General features: G+C 38.1%; 1 protein-coding gene across 1 annotated transcript in view; it reads right to left on the bottom strand.

Moving 5' to 3' along the window:
• Positions 1 to 7,245, bottom strand: part of PARK2 (parkin RBR E3 ubiquitin protein ligase) — a 1,789,008-nt gene that overhangs the window by 598,110 nt on the left and 1,183,653 nt on the right. The window lies entirely within an intron of this gene.

Raw genomic sequence — 7,245 nt, 5'->3', positions numbered from 1 at the left:
CCCACCCTACTTGCCCTTTTGGCAAGCGCCAAAAACGGGGGAGGGGGGGGGGGGGGTAGGGGGTATGACAGACTCCTCCAGGCAGTCACACCTGAACATGCCTTTGAGACAAGTTACATAGGTTTGTATAACATGATTATATGAGGACACTTTGTTTTAGAACCCAGACTCTTCTGACAAGAACCTTAAAAATGCCTTCAACTGCAGCTACAGTAATGATATGGAATAACTTCTATACAGGCTATAGCCAAAAATACCTTGCAGAATTACAATTTTGTTTCTGTAAATAATATAAAAATTAGAGAAAACCATTATCCAGATGACTGCAGAACCCAATAAGATTAGGTCCCTCAACTGCTAAACAGTAAGAAGCTTACAGGCCTTAACATTGCATAAACTAAAGATACATTTTGGTGGATGGATCTAGCTACCTCAGCATGTACAATTATGTCCTTTGACAAAATTATAGTGTACAGTTTTAGGAAGCACAATTCTTGACCATTGATGACTCTTACAGTAGTATTACCAGTCCCAAGCATCAAAAACTTGAGAGTCAGGCTACAAATCAGTGGCATAATTCTGAAATGGTTTATTGCTATTTGTGTTGGGATTTTTGACCTTTTTGGTGTTCTTGGATTGTACCGCCAAGCTTTTCTTAGGGCTTCATCAGGGCTAGAAGCTGTTTGAAAAATCAAAGTTCAGATTCTATTATGTTTACTGGGCTTCTTATGCTGAGTCTTCAGATACAACATCAAATCCTGAAAATCTTGTGATAAAATACATGAGCTGGCGATACTATAGCTGTTATAATTCCTGCCAAAAGAATCCTTTGAAAGTTCTTAATTCATGCACTGAAACTCTAGAACCAAACCCTCAACATGGGAATACAACTGCAAAATGTAATCAGTAATAATTTCAGGTACTGTATATAACATTTAATCTTCCATGAAAATATGCTTCTGAGTTACATACACTATAGAATCCATGGCAGTGTCCTGGTATCTTTAAAATTATAATCTCAGTGTTTTAAAGGATTTCACTGAATAAAGCAGCTTAAAAACTGAATAAAACCTCCCTATTACTAATCCTTATTAGTTGCCCACTTGCTGTTCTGCATGTAACAAATAATAATTTTAAAAAGACAGCTGTGAGGCAGAGATGATCTGTTTTCCTCTAGCTTTGCCTGTTCCCAGAATCACAAGGATGAGCTTGCGGAGAAGCTCTCAGCTCCTTATCCTGTCACAGGGGGACACCTACCCCCTGCCAAATTTGCAAGTGAGGAAGATCTCAGGCTTCCTCACCTGGAAAGAGGATGAGGGAAGATTCCTTCTCCCCTCCCCTCTCTCCCGCTCTCACATGATCAGTTTCCCTTCTTCTGGCATTTAAGATTCCCTCCTTTGCATGGTTTATTCCTAGTGCACACTGTTGTAGTATCCAAGTGTTTTTCTAAGTTAGGAGGAATCCGGATTCTCCCTTACCATGTTTCAGAGATTTGATGGATGGTGTGTGAGAAAGATCTATATATGGGAGAGACCAGGAAAGTCAGGGCATCTAAAAAGCAGGCCAGAAATGCAAACAGAGAGGGGAAAATGTATTCTGCATATTGCTTCAGATTATATCCTTCTAGTCGCATTTTCCTATAAATTTACATGCAACTGTAACTAATAGAAATTCAGCATAGGTGAACTATAGACAATTACTCATGAAACTTACTTGTGGTAACCATCTTGCTTCCTAATATATTAATAGCAGTTCATAATAGTCTCAAATAAAACCATTCTCCAGAAAGGACACATATGCAAGTATACTGATGTGCATTTAAATATTTCATGGCAACATTTTTCTTATTAAAATGTGTGATATCTTTCAGCTGCATGAGAAACACAGGAAACTTACTTAAATTGTACATATATAATTCAGTCACATCACAAAACACTTATTCTTCCTTATAATGGATATTCTAACATTTACCGGCATGCATGCTCAACTTTGTGACCCACATACCCATGCCATAAAGGTTGGATGACCACAACAGATTAAGTTGAGGTTAAATGATCAGAACTGAGCACCTCTTGTAAATGACCAGTGGTTAAAAATCAGATTTAAAAAAAATCATGCTCCCTAGATCAATTAAGAATGAATGTCATGCTTAGGTGGATATAGCACATGTCCCTGTAGTATAAGTGCTAGAACTACTGTTGTGTCTGGTTCAAATAAGACTTTAGCTAAACCACTGATTTAGTTTAGAAACAAAGGGAAGTTATGAAGGTCAAAAGTTTTGCAACATATTGTAATAGAGATCCTTGCTCATTCTAATACCAATAATTTAGTAGTATCAATCTGCATAATCTGAAATAATGCATTTCTTAGAAGATATTTTGCAGATTACATTTCAGCTAAATATTTGGCTGAGTTAGCAGCTTTATGAGAATAGCATATAAGCAAGATATTACTAACAGCCAGGAAATAATAACTGGACTCCCTGGCTGTGTCTGCATGAGATGCTACTGCACAGTTGTTACTTATTTACATAAGTACTAAATAAATACTCAGTAACCCGTTACTGTCCAGTAGTGCCTGTGAATGCCTTTTTTGTGATGCTACTGCACAGTAGCCTAATACTACTGTGCAGTAGCCTCATGGCACAGTTTTTGTCACATAATGCTACTGCGCAAGTAGTATCAGGCTATTGAGCAGTCAGCATCTCACGTAGACATATCCCCTGTTCACCAACCAGAAATATAATCTCTTCTTTCTAAAAAGGAAAATCTAACACTAAAGTGGATCGTAGAAACCTTCCATAATATGTGCCTGCCTTGTTACTGGGCTAGAATGCCATGGCTCCTTTGCATTACAAAGTAATACTTACATAAAGAGATTTAACATAAAATGCTTTCTGCTTTCTGTTTATTAGTATGGTATTACTATTTGGTATGACAATGACACTGCTGGAAGTGATATCTATTCTGTATTTTTCCCCTCCCCAGTTGAGAAACAGCAAGACACAGATAATACCAAGATACACTACAACAGAATCCTGGCTAAATGAAGAAAGATATAAAGACTGATCTTGTTTAGATAAGAACCCCACTGGGAAATAAATTGTTCTAGTGTATCCCAAAATCTCATGACAGGTGTTATTAATGTACTGAGAGTCAGTCCAGTGGCTACAAATGTGAGGAGCTACTTAGCATAAGGAATTATTTGCAGACACAACAGTGGATTAAACGATACATCTTTCACTGCCTGCTTATGAAAATCTTGGGCTAAATATTTTTTTCTTTTTTCCCCTATTAGCCCTCATCCTTCAGTTTTAAAAAAGGCTCAGTGAGTTAAAGTTAAACAGCATGCCGCATTTATCAGTCATACACCCACGCACCCACACACACAAGCACACATACACACACACACTTTTCCACACACGCACGCGCGCGCGCACACACACACACACATGCGTACATATAAGTAGCTGCCAGTACTTTGGAGGCAGGGATGTAGCTAAAGCCCACAGAAATTTGTGAAAAACATGTTGAAAGAATCTGTGAAAATCCCTGGGAGTCATTTCTAGGTGACGGTTGTATTTTTCTCACCTCTGTTTCAAAATCTAAGCCAAATAATAACATGAAAACCCCAAACAAAAATGTCTACATGGCTAACTTTCATCGTATATATTCAGTAAAAGTAAAAGTAGCCATACAAGATTATTTGCTCCTAATAAATACATCCAAATATCCAATGCTACATCATAGACATTAACCATACCTGTGACTGCTATAATTTATCATAAAACACTCCTGAGTTGCTACTTTTTTCCTTTTATTTTGGCAATCTTCCTCTACTCCAAAAAAGCTTTCTGTATAAACACCACAAAATCATTTTCATTTAATTTCTATCCTACTCCAAAACAAATCTTTGTTGGCTTACAGATAAGATCAATAATAACATTCAGGAAGATGAATCACCAAAATATCTGTTTAAAAAATAGAATTATGGAAACACAACTTTAGGTTAGATTGCATACAATTTAGATGCAATCCTAAACACCTATTTCACAGATACACCGGCATTAAAGAGAAATATTCTTTTTGACCATAACAAAAAACAATCTTAACTATGCCCTTGTCACAAAATGCAATTATAAAGCTAAATAAAGCAAATGATTAATTCCTTACATAGCTTTCTTATGGAACCATATAAAAAATAGTATATTTTTCTAATTCATACAAAGATAATGGCTGGTCTGACTTCTCCTAACAATTATACACAATCCACAAATATTCAAGAATTCAAAAAAAGCCAAATCACCGACGGTCTGAAGTTTCTTCTGGTCCATCACAATAATACATAATCAAACTTTAAAAAAAAAAAAAAAATTCTTAAGAATTTATTTATATTAAATAAATATCACCAGAAACAAGGTTACTTTTTCTAATAGCATATTTTTAAATAAATGAATTGATTGCATTGTAAAACTGATTATTAAGGCTTTGCAGTGGAGAGAACAGAAACAAATCATTCCTCTATGTAAGTTATCTCTAATTACATCTAAATGTAAACACTTAAGTCAAAAAGCAAGCATTAAACAGTCTCCAACCCAGCAGCTGCAGACAGCAATCTATGAGCAACAATGCAGACAAGTAGGAATTTACACCAAGGCTAGAATCATGAGGACATGGGAGTCAAGACCTTGCAAGATAAAAGGAACAATGACAAAGAGTCTAAGAAAAAGAACTCTTAGAAAATAACACACTGTTAGACTGGAAGGTATATTTTTTAATAGGAGGCCAGGAACTAGTATATTTTCCCTTGAATACTTAATATCCCTGCTTTTCACTCTCTGGCCAATGCAAGGACAATCTTTAAAAAGTCAGAGTATGACTTCTGAAAAAGCACCAATCTATTTCAGTTATGTTAAAATAATAATAAGGTTCTCGGTTTTGAGGTTTCATCACTTGTCACATAAAACAAAGCCCATAAAGTGAAGGTTATGAACAACCTGAGACATCTGTGAGCAAGCCTAAATTTGTTGGCTGGGCTTGTGTTAAAAAAAAACAAAACCCTGTAGTTTTTAAAAGCTGTTAACTTAAGAGGGACTGCCAAGGGTACTAGGCCTGAAATCTGACCTACTTCTTCTCTTGTTTGCCCTTTACTAATCCTGGGTTGTTTTTCCCAATACCGATGCCCAATAGCAAATCAGAAAACAAGAATGAGGGACAAGCACACTGGTGCACGTGATGGCGAGATATGGATCCTCCTTTGGACACTGCCTCAGTTAAAGCTCCCTCCTGTAAAGCTCCTTCTTGTACTATGAATACACGCTCACTAATACCTATAAATCCATGGCCACTCTAGTTTTGCTTTGAACAGCACTTTTTTGAGGACCTAAAGAAGCAGAGCCTACCGTCTCATGGCATAGCCAAAGGATTAGGATTCCAGATTACAAGCGTAGGGACTAGTATTTTAATATTACAGCACAAAAATGCATTCTTTTAGATGCTACTTTAAATGGAGACACAAAGGCAGCACCTGGCACCAGCAGCAATAACATCCTGAATCCCTTTAATGAAATCAGAGAGAGGGTTAGTGATAGGGATGAAGAAGAAACTGCTCCATTATACATATACAGTAGCCTGAAAAAAGACCGATACTGCACATCCAGGTTCCTCCACCCAAAAAAATCATCTATGATATGTTAAAATCATGAAGGGAAACGGGAAAGAACTGAGCCAAGGGACACAAAAAATGACTAACATGAAGACTGCAGCTGAAGACCCATATTGGACAACATCATGAAATCCATGAAAGGCAGGACCACAGGGAGAGGGAACAGGATGACAGGAGCAGTGTTGACTTGTGAAAGGTTCAAGGATTCTTGGACATGGAGGATCTCCATATCAATATTGTACTACTAGTTTAAAAGGGAAGAGGGTGCCATAAGCTATTCATTTTTATTTAAAATGAAAAGCCCTTGAATCCTTTGGGGCTGCTCCTGGAGGAAGATCCTGGCCATGATTAAGAAGGACAGAGAGTCATGTTCACTACTTCAGATATATTAACTTGGCAACTTTGAAGTTCACCAATTACCAGCTTGTGACTGTCTGCATCTTTGATATTGTCCCCTTTGCCTGGAATGTCATCCCAAATCTCTTGCGACATGTACTCTTTCTTCCCCTGAAAATCATTCTTCAACCCTCCTGATTAGTTAGTCTAGATCTAGAAAGAGTTTCACTTCACAACTCTTGCCCTCCTACTTGATTTTACTCACTCTAACATCTAATCAACAAATATACTAAAAAAAAAACAGCCCAAAAGATAGACAAGAATGCTTCACTACCTTGAAACACTTAGCAGGTCACATTTTAAAAGGCACATTTTTTCAGCAAATCACTTGTTACCCAGTTACTCTCTTCCTTATCTGTCTTAATATCAAAGGACCCAAGAGTACGAGTGGAGTTGTGTGTAAGTAAGGATCAATCCTAAATAATAAAAATACTAAATATATACATACCAAACAGCAACAAAAACCAGCAGAGCAAAGCAAAGCCTTCCATTCAACCTGATGCCTTCATTTGGTTGACCTGTTTGACTTTCAAAATCTCCACCTGATCAATTCCAAACTTTCTAAGTATCAGTGGGCATGTCTACATAAGATGCTATGGCAATGTAGTGTTGGTGGACACTAACTGACACTGTCACTACTGTGCAGTAGCAATGAGCTACTGTGCAGTAGGGTCGAAAATGACCTGTGCGCTGCTGGGACTGCGCAGTACCGCGCAGTACTGCACCATCATTGGCATAGATGTGCCCACTGGGTAGTAACAAAAACTGAAAGAGCCTGAATTCCACTAAAATCAGGCCCTCCAAATGCCTACTTGTTCACTCAGAAACCAGAGCTGCAGCAATGACAGCAGGATAAGTTTATAGAGATAAGGGGCAAGAGAGCTTTCTCTCCCAAAGTACCAAATAGGTACTGCGACTCAGACTGCTTGAAGCTGCTCACTCCTCTACTCTGGCTGGGTCCTTCTGCACCCTTCAGCAGTGTCCTTTATTTTAAACTCCAGCTGGGCTTTTTAATTCCCAAACCCTAGGCAGGCCTTCTGTCCCCATCCAGGTCCCTTCTCCCACAACACTAGGGTGGCCCCTCATCTCCAACACTTCCTAGTATCTCTACCCCACAATCACTCCAGTGAGGAACAGTGCACCCCAAATTCAGTCAAGTTACTTCCCAACTACGTCCCTTACAAC

This window comes from Gavialis gangeticus, unplaced genomic scaffold, assembly GCF_001723915.1.
Source record: "Gavialis gangeticus isolate Ggan-Ray unplaced genomic scaffold, GavGan_comp1, whole genome shotgun sequence".
Taxonomy (NCBI): Eukaryota; Metazoa; Chordata; order Crocodylia; family Gavialidae; genus Gavialis; species Gavialis gangeticus.
The sequence above is the reverse complement of the archived record's forward strand: the minus strand, read 5'-3'. Positions and strand labels throughout refer to the sequence as shown.